This window comes from Schistocerca nitens, chromosome 10 (assembly GCF_023898315.1).
Source record: "Schistocerca nitens isolate TAMUIC-IGC-003100 chromosome 10, iqSchNite1.1, whole genome shotgun sequence".
Classification (NCBI taxonomy): Eukaryota; Metazoa; Arthropoda; class Insecta; order Orthoptera; family Acrididae; genus Schistocerca; species Schistocerca nitens.
This window is the reverse complement of record NC_064623.1, coordinates 121,468,034-121,483,266: the sequence shown is the minus strand read 5'-3', so window position 1 is coordinate 121,483,266 and position 15,233 is coordinate 121,468,034.

Below are 15,233 nucleotides of genomic sequence, written 5' to 3'. Positions count from 1 at the left end.
AGTTACACGGTTTCCTCACTTTTCTAAAATAATTTGTGTCCCTTGACGTTGTGTTTCTTCCGTTAAGGAACGAGAATATCTCTTCAGAGAAAAATGCCTTCTCATATATCGTGTTGATAAAGTAGTTTTGTTTTGATTTTTGTCCTATTTCCCAGGGACTTTATAGTTTCGGCTGACATTTTATCGCCGTTTTCGTCCTCTTTCTGAGATCTTTCATGGCCGACATCTGAAATAAGCAAATCACATGGCTGTTTTTCCTAAAGTTAAACGTTCATAAACAGTAGCACATATAGGTTCTTGTTTAGCTTGTCTTCTGTGTAAAAGACGGAAACATTTTTGTGGTGGCTATGAGACATTGTTCGTTATGCAGGGCGAGTCACTAACTATTGCCACCAAGAATAACTCCGGAAGTATGATAGGAACTGAAACGTATGTGGCACAAAAGTTGCGTGGGACAACAGGGGCCATAATATGACGTTGGGTTTTCGTTGCTAGGTGGGGTCGCTTCAGAGATATGAGGGTCAACTTTGTTTTCTTAAATGGGTACTATAGCTTGGTACGTATTTTATGACAGCGGCCATCGAGACGCATCCAATTATGTGTAACAGTAGGGTCTTGGAAGGTGAACTAAGGTCGCAAAGGTGGCATGAACATCCATTTACAGAATGTGTTCAAAGTGATGACCATTGGTATCAATGCAGTGCTACAACATTCTTATCATGTATTGAGTGGTATTCCTTATCACATCGGCACTTATCGAAGCTCATGCTCAGACAATTCTCTCCCGCATATCTTCAGGTGTAGTTGGGACATCTTTATAAACAATGTCTTTTACGTATCCCCACAAGAAAAAATCCAGAGGCGTCAAGCCTGGCGAACGAGCCGGCCACGACACATCTCCTCCGCATCCAATCCAGTGATATGGGAATCGTCTCAGCAACTCATTTCTATCCATCAGCGAAAAATGTACCGGACACCCATCGTGTTGATACCGCATTCTGTTCCTTGTTCCTAAAGGCATTTCTTCCAATAACGTATCTAATGTTTCCTGCACGAATGTGGTGTACTTCCTATCATTAAGATTACCTTCGATGAAATGGGGTGCTATAATTCTGTCCTCCAGAATCTCAAACAATAGATTACTGACCACGGTTTTTGGTGTGCAACTTGTCACAGCAAACATGGATTTCAGTTGCTCAATATTGCATGTTATGCAAATTAAAATTTTCATGGTTCGTAAATGTAGCCTCGTCAGTAAATTAAATAAAATTAATAAACGTGTCATCACTCTGAATCTGAAGTTGAGCCCATTGGCAGAATTCAATGCGGCGAATACAAGCCATATCAGTTACCTCTGGTGGAGACTTATACGGTAAGGATGATATTTATGGCGCCGGCCGGAGTGTCCGAGCGGTTCTAGGCGCCTCGGGCATGGTTGTGTGTGATGTCCTTCGGTTCGTTAGGTTTAAGTAGTTCTAAGTTGTAGGGGACTGATGACCTCAGATGTTAAGTCCCACAGTGCTCAGAGCCATTTGAACCATCTTTTGACATTTATGGCGATGCAGAACACGAGCAACACTACTCTGGCTCATGCCAGATTCCCTTGCTATTTGTCGTGAATTAACACTAGGATTTCCAACCACAGTTGAATGTTTACCAATATCCGTTTCCTCGTTAGTAACTTTCCTTTGCCGGATGTTTCCGATGCGTTAACGATCCAGTTGTTCTCAATTCATCATGTTGTTGTTGTGGTCTTCAGTCCTGAGACTGGTTTGATGCAGCTCTCCATGCTACTCTATCCTGTGCAAGCTTCTTCATCTCCCAGTACCTACTGCAACCTACATCCTTCTGAATCTGCTTAGTGTATTGATCTCTTGGTCTCCCTCTACGATTTTTACCCTCCACGCTGCCCTCCAATGCTAAATTTGTGATCCCTTGATGCCTCAGAACATGTCCTACCAACCGGTCCCCTTTTCTTCTCAAGTTGTGACACAAACTCCTCCCCAATTCTATTCAATAATTCCTCATTAGTTATGTGATCTACCCATCTAATCTTCTGCATTCTTCTGTGGCACCACATTTCAAAGGCTTCTATTCTCTTCTTGTCCAAACGATTTATAGTCCATGTTCCACTTCCATACATGGCTACACTCCATACAAATACTTTCAGAAACGACTTCCTGACACTTAAATCTATACTCGATGTTAACAAATTTCTCTTCTTCAGAAACGATTTCCTTGCCATTGCCAGTCTACATTTTATATCCTCTCTACTTCGACCATCATCAGTTATTTTACTCCCTAAATAGCAAAACTCCTTTACTACTTTAAGTGTCTCATTTCCTAATCTAATCCCCTCAGCATCACCCGATTTAATTTGACTACATTCCATTATCCTCGTTTTGCTTTTGTTGATGTTCATCTTATATCCTTCTTTCAAGACACTGTCTATTCCGTTCAACTGCTCTTCGAAGTCCTTTGCTGTCTCTGACAGAATTACAATGTCATCGGCGAACCTCAAAGTTTTTATTTCATCTTCATGGATTTTAATACCTACTCCGAATTTTTCTTTTGTTTCCTTTACTGCTTGCTCAATATACAGATTGAATAACATCGGGGAGAGGCTACAACCCTGTCTCACTCCTTTCCCAACCACTGCTTCCCTTTCATGCCCTTCGACTCTTATAACTGCCATCTGGTTTCTGTACAAATTGTAAATAGCCTTTCGCTCCCTGTATTTTACCCCTGCCACCTTCAGAATTTGAAAGAGAGTATTCCAGTTAACATTGTCAAAAGCTTTCTCTAAGTTTACAAATGCTAGAAACGTAGGTTTGCCTTTTCTTAATCTTTCTTCTAAGATAAGTCGTAAGGTCAGTATTGCCTCACGTGTTCCAACATTTCTACGGAATCCAAACTGATCTTCCCCGAGGTCGGCTTTTATCAGTTTTTCCATTCGTCTGTAAAGAACTCGCGTTAGTATTTTGCAGCTGTGGCTTATTAAACTGATAGTTCGGTAATTTTCACATCTGTCAACACCTGCTTTCTTTGGGATTGGAATTATTATATTCTTCTTGAACATACACGAATATAAATGTACGACGTGTAGGGCGAGTACGCTGAGGATATCTTTCAGCGCATTAGTCTCTAGCTTTCACTGAATTTCGTTGGCATTATCCGTGAATGGGAAACATATCGACTTTTTCTTCAAAGGACTACATCACTCACATTCGATTTCTTCGACATACTACTCTTACCGCTCCTATTAGTGTTGTATTGCCAAACCGTCGAATGGTGTTTACATGTCAATGGCACGTTCGATGGATACGCCGTATTCGGCGAATATTTACTATCTGCACGATAAACGAGAGAGAATTGTCAAAGCATGTGCTTCGGTAAGTGCCGAAGTGTTAAGGAATACCACTCATTCCATGATAAGAAGATTGCAGCACTGCATTGATATCAATGGTCATCACTTCGAACACGTTAGGTGAATGGACGTTCACGCCACGTTTGTGACCTTCGTTGACCTTCCAAGACCTTACTGTTACACACCACTGGATTCGTCTAGATAGCTTCTATCAGACAATGAGTACCAAACTATAGTATCCCATTTAAAAAGACAAAGTTGACCTACGTATCTCTGACGCGACAGCACCTAGCAACAGAAAACAAACGTCATCTTACGGCCCCCGTTGTCCCATGCAAACTTTTCAGCTCCTATTATACTTTGGGAGTTATTCCAGGTGGCTATAGTTCGTGATCCACTGTGTATATGTTTCACGATGAAACGCGTGAAGCCGCTTTAGGGATGAGTTCATTGCTGCTTGGAGCCCATGAAGAACTATAGTGTTACACATAGACGCTATATGCCCCAGTACAGTGTTATACTAAATATCTCAATGGTGCAATTTCACCTAGTAACTACCACAGTTCTGTTTCAAAGACACGACGTCTTTTTTAACCTCTGATTTCAATTTCTGATGAGGTCTGAGTTGTCATTAGAGAAACCGGGTCAAATGTTAGTATTGTAATGCAAGCCTGCTGGCAACTGTTTCAGGCGAGAAGCCATTTACAAGGCCTTCTATGTCCCGTCGTTGCAGAATGCCGTTGTTATCTGCGGAGGGTCGCAGACACGCAAGGCATTAAAGAATGTGTTGCATAATGCTCTCTGTTTCGTGAATATGTGTCCCCGCACGAAAGGAGAGGACAGAAATGCCTGCTGAGAAATTCCCAAACAATCTACACTGCTACACAAAATGAAAAGACGCACCCTGAACACCGGCTTGTATGTAAATGATTACACCTGAGTTTCGATGCATTATTATTATTCGATACGATATGATGATGAAGTCCCATACTCCGAGGAGCGTAGGGAACGATGCGGGAGACCCTCACCGCCGACCAGGCAAGGTCTTAGCGGAGGCGGTTTGTCATTGCCTTCCTCCGACCGTAATGGAGGCGAATGATGATGAAGACAACACAACAACAACAACCAGTTTTATGGAGGCAGCGAAAATCGCTGACCCCACCTGGAATCGAACGCGGGGCCCCGTACGCGGGAAGCGAGAACGCTACCGGAGGACCACTAGCTGATGATTCGATACGATATATGACGAACAGCGTCAGGTTTTGAGGTAATCACTGTAAAGCACATGCAGATGATGCAGACTCATCTGAGACAGCGCTATCTGAACACCACAGAGTTTGAAAGTGAGTCTCCATTTGACCGGCTTGTCGATGTTCTATGCAATTTCCCCAAAACATTTCAACAGTCAGTCGGTCTCTTAAAAGCGTTCTGTGTACTCTATAATGCGTTATGTCGGAGATAAACGGATTATAATGTGAGTCAGCTGTTGGTGTGGATGTTTCTGTTACGAAGATGGAAGTGTTTTGGTGTTACAAGAGGCACCATGCCTTAGAGTTATACCACGTACAGGGAAAGCTATAAAACATCGTCCGATAAGTCACAACACGGATGAAGGTGTATGTTATTGTGACAAAAAAATAAGGGGAAGACAGCCGCAAGAGTTACTGTATAACTGAAGGCCCATCATGCGAGCACTGTTAGCACCAAAAGAAGAGAACGTATTTCCACAAGCTGCAAAATGCAATGCGAGCTGGAGTTGCAAAACCACACATCAGTGGTGCAAATGCTCGTAGTTGGAAAACTTAGGATCGAAGCGATTAAACCTCCGCTATGGAGCAATGGACTACTCATTCGGTCGGATCTGCAGACTGTTTCCAGCTTCTGGCAATGTTTACTCCCAAGAGTGAAGCGTGGCGGTAGTTTGGTGATGTTTTGGGCTGCCATATGATATTATCCCATGGACCGCTTGGGTACTATGCAACGTCACATAACCGCCAAGGATTATGTGACCATTCTGGCTGATCAGATCCATCCCATGTTAGAATGTTTGTTCCCCATTGTCGACGCTTTATTCCAAGATGACAAGGCCCCTGTTCAGACAGATCGCATTGACCAGCACTGGTTATGTGAGCACGTGGATGAACGGCCACATACCATTGGCTACCACATGCTCCAGATCTCAGTATTATTGAGCCTTTTTCGTCTGCTTTCGAAATAAGGATGTCTCATAGGTACCTACATCCATCATCGTTCCTTGGAATTACCACTGTTTTGCAGCAAGAATGCTATAAAACAATACAAGTACTGTATTTATGCATTTCGAAACGACTGGAAGATGCTTTTTATGCCAACGGTTTTCCTACGCTTTATTAGGCAAGGCTGTGTATTGTGTTCTTGGGGTCTCCCATATTCCCGCCCACTCTATGTCACATGTGACGCAGCATGTGAAAGTTGCTTTGTATGGACTGGTTACTCCTGTAGCCGAAATTGCAGATCTGATGATGATTCTAGAGAAACCGAAACCGGTCATGTGTATAAACATATTTTGCGATCAACACGGATTATAAACAACATTGGAATCTTTACTATTGAAAGAAAATAGCCCTCGGTCACTATTTTTAACGAATTAACCGGGTTTCAACACTGCCAGGAGTGTCTTCCTCAGAATTTAAATCAAAGAATGGCCTATAACGTGGTCACAGAATTATGACTAAAAACGTATGATACAGAGTAGAGGTACAGGACCATCGTGAAAGACTGGCAATACTTATATGTCATTTATAAAATAATAAATATCCGAAAACGGCATTAGTCACAAAGATATTTAAGAGCCCGCCGGAGTGGCCGAGCGGTTCTAGGCGCTACAATCTGGAACAGCGCGACCGCTACGGCCGCAGGTTCGAATCCTGCCCCGGGCATGGATGTGTGTGATGTCCTTAGGTTAGTCAGGTTTAAGTAGTCCTAAGTTCTAGGGGACTGATGACCTTATAAGTTAGGTCCCATAGTGCTCAGAGCCATTTTTTGATATTTAAGATAAAAGATTGTGATGGCGAGCCACTGCTCGTTACTTACGCGGTTGCAGGTTGCAAATGCACTCCATGGAGTCTATTTGCAACCTGCAACCGCGTAAGTAACTTCTAGCAGTGTTGAAACCCGATTAATTTCGTTAAAAATAGTGACCGAGGGCTGTAACTATTCACGGTCTATTTGGGACAGAATATAGACGAAAACTTTTGATGAATATTGTAGAGAAACAGAATCCCGCAGATCTATTAATTGTATGATTAAAATCCACTGATATTGAAACACAAAAATTTATTTACTTTGATTGCTTTCGCTCTGCATTTTCCTTATGGACGCTCAGAATTGGTAAAACGTTGACCACACCTTGTGTTATGTTACGGGAAGTGTATAAATTCATTTATCCTAGCTGTGTCAAACCCATATGGGACACTACTACGTCCTACCATGCATTCTTTATATAATAGATTACACTCGTTTGGGCACGTATTGCATAAATTTTCTTATACCTAGTACGGAATTCAACAGTTCTATCTTGTTATGGTATAAACAGTGAAGTGGAAGTGGCTACAATGTTTGTGTTTGCAATTGATCGCTGGATTCAAGAGAAGATTATGAGATACAGAAATTCTTTGCGAGTCCTTCGCAATTACGTTATGTCCCAGGTTTTGCCCCATCTGAACACTACAGACAGATCGCCATTCATCTGGACGATGCCAGTATTTACATCTTCCAAGACTGTCCCTTAAGAGAAGCTGGAGGTTGGTGTCAGTGACGTAGAAGGAAAGCGAAAGCGGTCTCAGTTCCGCTTCCTGTTGCGCTGACAGGGGAACTTGCTTTCCTGTGCGGCTCTGCATTCCCATGAGGAAGATGATGCTGTCCGTTCCTCAATTCACTACGAAATTACTTCATCACGCCTTCTGGAAATTTTTTCTACGGTATCTTTGTGAGCAGCATATAAAAGTTTATACTACGAAATAATAGACGTTACTTCTGGTACTGCGACTAAACCAGAATTTGGCTTGCACTTATTTGTTAGAATTTTGAAATTAGAAATTTTGGGATCATACGTGATTACACCAGTGGATGGTTACATGTCGATGGATTCAGTGATGCTGCTTTAGTCTTGGTGAGCGTTTAACAAATGTATTCTTGTACAACAATTATACAACAATGTTGCGACAAATTGCCCTAGGGTTCAATATTAACTAACCAACCTAAAATGGTTTGTTTCTTAAAAATAAACACCAGCAAATGAAGATTTTTTAAGGAAAAATGCTGTGTGAAATCGGAGAGGGTTAGTGTGAAATGGCTTGTAAAAAATTAGTAGATGTGTAAACGCTACTAATTTACCTATTCGACACATTTAAGAGCTAGGTTTAGGCGAAACTATCTGATTTTTCGAAATACACCACTGCAAATGTTTCCCGCTTCATAATTACGAGAATACCTTAATGTTTACTTTTCATCAACAACTGTTTCCTTGACAGACGTGTTTCAGTTAAGAAGGCGAAAACATGAAAGGACTCTGGAGAAACAGTTTAAGTAGGAAAATGAAATAAAGAAGCCAGATGTGCATCCGGTGGTATAGTAATGGCTGTGGTATCGTATATCACACTAAAAAAGATATCGATGTTCTAACGTAGGGAATCTGCGTCGGGATATTTATAGAAGTGAACTGTAACTTGTGTTGGAGATTTGACTGCCGCATTTCATTAGTTTGACGAAATTAATAGTTCCTATGTGAAAATATCAACGAAATAAAGCGCTGGTTGAAAAAATTCTTGTGTGCAGGTCGTGGAGAGATTACGGTAAAAACTGTTTGAAGTATAGATATGATCTCCTGTGAGTACAAAATTTGAATTTCGTGTTAAATTGTAAGAAATGAAAGAGTATACAAAGGGAACTTCGACGTTCAATACTAGCATTAGAATTTTTTTTTAAGTTCCACGTACGTTAACCAACAAAAGAGAAGAAAATTCCACATTAACTTTAAGGTAATAACCAAGGTTGACCTGTTGTTATAGTCAATGTAATTCTGGCATGCACTTCCAACTATGGGAATAGCATTCATAAATAAGCAACTGAGAAATTAGCAAGTGACCTTATAAATGTAATCCTGCGCTCTCCCTCGTCGAACTATGGAGGGTGAGTGCTGAAGCTACTTGCTCACTTGTTGGCAATTAATATTTACTGTCGAGGACTTCTGACGCTGGCAATCTTTGGTCGTTGCTACTTGTTTATGATGTGCATGTTGTATTTCTGCATACGGCATAGTATGGTCCTTTGCCGGAGAAGTTACACACATCAAGGGTCCTATCGAATCTTTGTGGCGTACGTTTGATTGTAACTTGGCCTCAGTTAAACACACGCCTTCCTGGACAACGTAGTGGGTTACATTAGTATTTATCAATCTCCGAGCTTCTCACAAAATTACGAAACTGACTTCACACGTGCATTGTACAGTCTTAAGATTGAATTATGTATTTTTTTAAGTAAAAGGACACTACACGATACAGACGAAAGAACTTCGCGGACTTCGAGGGCTGTTGGTGGGAGCATGGAACGCCACAATTTTCAATTTAGGACAAACTGCTTTGAAACTGATGATGTTGTCTAACGTAGTATGCATGGATATTTAAAAAGCTTGTTCTTTTTAAAAGACTGAGGCACTCTGAAATAAACGTCAATGCTTTCCACAAAGAAGTGGTTATGAAAACGAAGACGAATGATTGAAATTGAAATACATCCCGAAAACATACGTACCACAATAGAAAAGACGCCGACTCACGAGTTACTGAAAGGTTTAATGTATGCATATTTTGAAAAAAAGGAAGCTTTCAAAGTATCAAATCTTTAATGGGCAATGCTTTATTTCCGTCGATATGGAAACATTTATTTTGATGAAATTATATCGATTCACTTGCATCGGCGTAGCAACCGAAGCCTTTTTATGCACTAATTGGATTACTTTTCTAACCATTTTCTATCCATAAAAATGCGTTTACTTGCCATTTGAAAGCGGTCACGTTTTAGATCGTACAAAAAAATAAAAGATAAAATAAAATAAAAATAAATAAAGAAATGACAAGCAGACGCGAGATAAACACGCGCTTTTTGGCTGTTTACCATAAACGAATCATTTTACGGAAAGAATCATAGTTGAGAATAATACTTCCGTTAATGATAATGCCATCTGTGATACTATCCGAAACTAACAAGACACCTATTCCGTAGGGAACTTTTATAGCACTACACCGGTACTTTCGAGCGCCAGAGCAAATTTAGTAAATTGCGGTTTTAAGAAATTGTAACATTTGTGACACATTTTACATGAATGAATCTTAAAAAATCGACTCTCTAAGGAATATTTTAAGCCATCAAGAATTTAATATAAAAAAAAGAAAAAAACCTGACTCTCTACAGAAAGCCAGGAATAGAGTTCCTATGGCTGCTCATCCACAGTTTGGAGGATGCTGCACCAGAGAAGGGCAGACAGTTTCCCACTAGCGATACGTTCTGAATCTGTGCTAATTCTCGGGCGGAACCTTGTCTGTCTCAATAAACTTCTAACTTCTCTTGTCAGAGGAAAGTGTGGAAGAATGATCTTATCAAGTTCTTGCTGAACCGAAATATGGACCTTTATGAAGCAAGCAACTTGAGTTGAAGACAGATGTCGCAATATTTCATAATTACGCTGGTCAGTGGGAGTTAAGAAGTTAGTTTCTGTAGATCGAACACTGCTGAAAAAAACATCCTCATCGCCAGATTTTAGATGTTAGGAGGAATATACATGGTGACATATAGTTCCTTACTTAGTAATTTCAAAGAATATTTTTATGTTTATAATGAGTAGTTTTAGCTCTTGAAAAAAAAACAGTTTGTAGTTTTTCAAAAGCAAAATTTTTCCACTTTCGAAGGAGAGTTTTAATTCTTGGAAGACATATTGATAGTTTTTGGAAGAAGAGCTTTAGTTTTCCAAGAATCGGTCTTCAATGTTAAAGACTTTTAGTTAAGTGTTCTAATTTTATTAAGAAAAATTTCAGATTGTTTTGAAGAATTAGAATGAGATATTTCTTTTTTTCTAAGAAGGTGTTTTAGGTTACTTCTAGCCAAGAATTTTAATTTTTGTAAGAAGTGATTCAATCTTTCAAAAAGTGTTTTAATTTTTCTTGGAAGAATTTCAATTTAAAAAAAAAATAGTTCTTTGAATCTTTAGAAGAAGGGAACTGTTTCTCATATCTGATTTTATTGTTTCCCGAAGTGGAAAATTTTCATGATTTTGAATAACTTTTTTCCACTTACAAGGGAACCTCCCCATCGCACCCCCCTCAGATTTAGTTAAAAGTTGGCACAGTGGATAGGCCTTGAAAAACTGAACACAGATCAATTGAGAAAACAGGAAGAAGTTGTGTGTAACTGTGAAAAAATAAGCAAAATATACAAACTGAGTAGTTCATGGGAAGATAGACGACATCAAGGACTCTAAGAACTCAGGAGCGCCGTGGTCTCGTGGTAACGTGAGCAGCTGCGGAACGAGAGGTCCTTGGTTCAAATCCTCCACCGAGTGAAAAGTTTAATTTTTTTATTTTCAGTTTATGTGACAAACTATTGTGTTTTCATCACTTTTTGGGAGTGATTATCACATCCACAAGAAAACCTAAATCGGGCAAGGTAGAAGAATCTTTTTACCCATTCGCCAAGTGTACACGTTAGGTGGGTCGACAACATATTCCTGTCATGTGACGCACATGCCGTCACCAGTGTCGTATAGAATATATCAGATATGTTTTCCTGTGGGGGAATCGGTTGACCTATGACCTTGCGATCAAATGTTTTCGGTTCCCATTGGAGAGGCACGTCCTTTCGTCTACTAATCGCACGGTTTTGCGATGTGGTCGCAAGACACAGACACTAAACTTATTACAGTGAACAGAGACGTCAATGAACGAACGGACAGATAATAACGATGTAAAAATAAAGAAAGTAAAATTCTCACTAGAGGGAAGACTTCAACCAAGGGCCTTTCGTTCTGCAGCTGCTCACGCTACCACGAGACCACGGCGCTCCTGAGCTCACATTGTCCATGATGTTGCCTATGTGGCTCATGGACTACTGAGTTTGTATATTTTGCTTATTTTTTCACAGTTTCACGCAACTTCTTCCTGTTTTCTCAATTGATCTGTGTTCAGTTTATCAAGGCCTATCCACTGTGCCAACTTATAACTAAATCTGAGGGGGGTGCGATGGGGAGGTTCCCTTGTTAGTATTAAAATATTCTTCGTCTATGTTACTATGAATTATTTTAATTTGTTGAAGAAAAGTTTTCTTTTATTTTTTTTGCTATTGAACTTACGAGAACGGATTTTAGAAGAGAAATTCTTTCAAAAAACAGTCGTCTGTAATGACAAGAGTGATGTACCTCCAGCAGTATTGTCGCATGGAATGAGCCGTTCGCGTTCGGGGGAGCAGAGCCATGCCGGGATAGCAACCAACACATGGAGAAAGTGGCTCAGCGCTCAGGGTGACCGAAGTGAATGATTCCGGTCCGACTTCGTTCAGGGGACGACGACTGACACTGGGTATATTCAGCCTCGAGAAGCCACCTGAATGAGAGGTAGTGGCTCCGAAGTTCATAAGTTTGTTAACAGCGTGCTGAGCTGCATCATTGCGTAACCGACAACGTGGGTGTTTCAAACAATGAGGAAAAATGTCGTGCGTTGTTGCAATTCACACAGTATCAGAACGACACCATTGTAGACGGCAGGTGGGTGTTTCGGGATTGAATACGGCGTTAGTCCTTATTAATGGAAGAAGACAACAACAGGGGTCGAAAGAGTTAAACTACACAAAATAGGTCAATTTCCAGTCAGAAGAGGAAGTATGCATCGTAAGACCTCAGTCACTCAGAAACAGGGAACCAGTTCAAGTCAGTGAGTATCTTATTTTTCCAATAAACGGTCCTCCGCAACTGTAATATATTTAGAAGGAAAGTCTTGCTGAAACACCGACGGCTGATTCACGTTCGTCGAAAATACTGAAACACCGTTAGCTGGGTGATATGTTGAGTATCTAGTCTATCGAGGTAATAGTTTTAGGTCATTTTCTGGGCCCAGAAAGCGAAATCAGATTGCGTACGAAGTAAAAACACTTCAGAAGTCAAGATTGCTACAGCAAAGTGCCGAAGCATTCATAATACAGTACTTCAATATGCTGTCCTCCAGGGCAGCTTTCGTGCTCAAATTATTCTCTAAACCGAGAACTGGATGAAACCTGAAGTAGAAACTTGTGAAGTATTTCGTGAGGCGTAGAATTTGTAGTGTTACCCTCCCACACATAACCATTAAAATTCTCTGCCTCTGCATAAATTTTGAAAGCTTTGAGAGGCGTGTAAGATATACAAAACCTTTTACTTATGTTCATTTTCTCTTGTTGTTGGCTCCAGTTTTTGCGTCTAGGGGTATATTCTTGCTGCTAAAAATTTGATTTTACGTTGTGGGTTCCTGATGGCTAAGTAACTGATGAAGATTTGCCTGTACTACTCTTGAATTTTATTCTTTGTCACATTTTTCAATATCAGACCGTTTTTACAATTTCCACTTAATATTCCAAATTACATTGTTAATGTCCATCATACGTCTGTCTCCATCAGAGGCATACCCACTACCACCTACGTTCTGCGGTACCCATAATTTTCCAAAGAGTTTACATAACAAAATATTTTACAAAGTTGCTCGACAAAAGAAGAATCATCACCAAGGCATAACACTATTTTGTAAATCAATCCAGAAATAAATTTAACAAACAGTGTTAGAATGTGCAATTAATAATATCAATATTAAGTATGCCAGAAGTTCCGTAACTTCAAATATTTTTAAAAAAGGATAATTTTAACTGTACGTGCTGAGTACTAACAAATTAATTCCTATTTATACATTTTAGCCTGAAACATAATACATCATATACAAAATCAAATGTTCACCTATACCAGATTCGGAAGTAATTCCGGTATCGCCTACTTCTATAGAAAAAGGTTATGCTAAAAAGGGTGTCCCATTACACATTTTATCGAAAACACAGGCTAGACGATACAGAAGAGGGATACTGTTCATTGCAATTGATAAAAATATTACGTACAGTGAGGTCCAAACTGAGGCTGACTACTGACATGACTATCGAATGGCAGTGGGCCAGCGCTCCGTATTAAGCCAGACTCGTTAACAACCACTGAGGAAGCGTCAGTGCTGTAATGACTAGGCGAGGACAACACCCTCAGAACCAAGGCGATTAGCGGACGCTGGCACAGAGCCGAAATGTTCAAGAACCTTCCGGAAATTTCTGGAAGACCTTTATGAAGACCTGAAGAGTAACGATCAGTGCAGGGGCCCAAGCCAGTCATTACCAGGAAGCAGGCAGAGCTTCGGAGTCACTGTAGAGTGCTGCGCTACGAACTATAAAAAGTCTGTATACATTCAATTGAGGACAACTGATTTTTGATAAGTATCCAGCAAGTCATTATCTCCAGCTTACCTATCAGTAAAAATGCAGGGTCTGCAGAATTTGTTTCTAGCAGCAGCAACGAGTAACAGTTGATATTTTCTGTATATGTGAATGGAAAAAGCAACTAGCGCAGTCTCGCTCTTGTCTCTCATTGTGATTAAAGTATTTGGTTTTGTGCTATCGGAACAAGGAGTGTAAACAAAGTGCTTGTCTCTGATGGCGAACAGTAGAACTTAGGTACAAGAAGGTACTGGAAACGCATAACATGATGAGTGATAGGGTGTACTCATTGAATTGCAACGATATAAAGTCACTGTAGGACAACTCTCCAAATAATGGTGAAATACTGAAAAATAAATTCTTCTTAAACTGAATCATTAAGTGTTTCTACGCTTATAAACTTCCTACAAAGCCAACAATTTCTCTTCTACGTTCCAAAATCACCTTCTAAGCATCCTAGTAGTTTTTCCCCTGTCCGTTGAAGGTAACTTAGTAGACTTCAGCCCACTCCATCGTCAGCTTCCTGATTGTGCTACACGGGTCACACCTTCGTCCAAAGCTGGTGATACAACCTGTGCTGCGGCACTTCTTGGTGAAGTTGTCTGGATACGAATAACCGGCTTAGACGAGGTTAAAAGGATCATTGGACGTTTTTACCGTCCCCCTGGTTCCTCTGTAACAGTTGTAGATTCATTCACCGGATGTTTACGTCCATTAGCGTGGATATACGAATATTAGTTGGAGGTGACTTCAACCTACTGAGTACAGGCTACGACGTCTATGAATTCATTGTAAGTGGTACACAAGGATAGTATTGTGAAGCAAATAGCTACTAGTTTTCCGAAAACTGTCTGTAGCAACCAGTTTGACAACTCACACGCCATTTTAATATTTTGTACCTTGTAGTTACAGACAGCCCTTGCTTTATCGGCAGCAGCAATACAGAGAGAGATCAGGATTCATAATGGTATCGTAGAGACGATGGTTAATAATGTTAATAACTCCATGAAGAAAGCTACAAGAATTTTTATGCTGGAAGGAGTAGTAGGTAGCATCCCACACGGACAATGAATGGGCATCAGTTAGTTCCAGTATGATGGATGTTGAGGAATTATGATCAAAGTTTACGCTGATTGTAAACCATCCCTGTCGAAGTATGTGCCGTCTAAGTGCGCTAAGGACGGAAAATAACCACCGTGTTTACGTGACAAAATCGGAAACTAATGCGGAAACAAAAACTTGGACTCTCGGTCCATATAAAACAGGCAAATGTCGACAGGCCAAATGTGTTCGAAATTCGACCATCTCTAAAATGATCGATGCGTGAAGCAAACAACACCTGTCA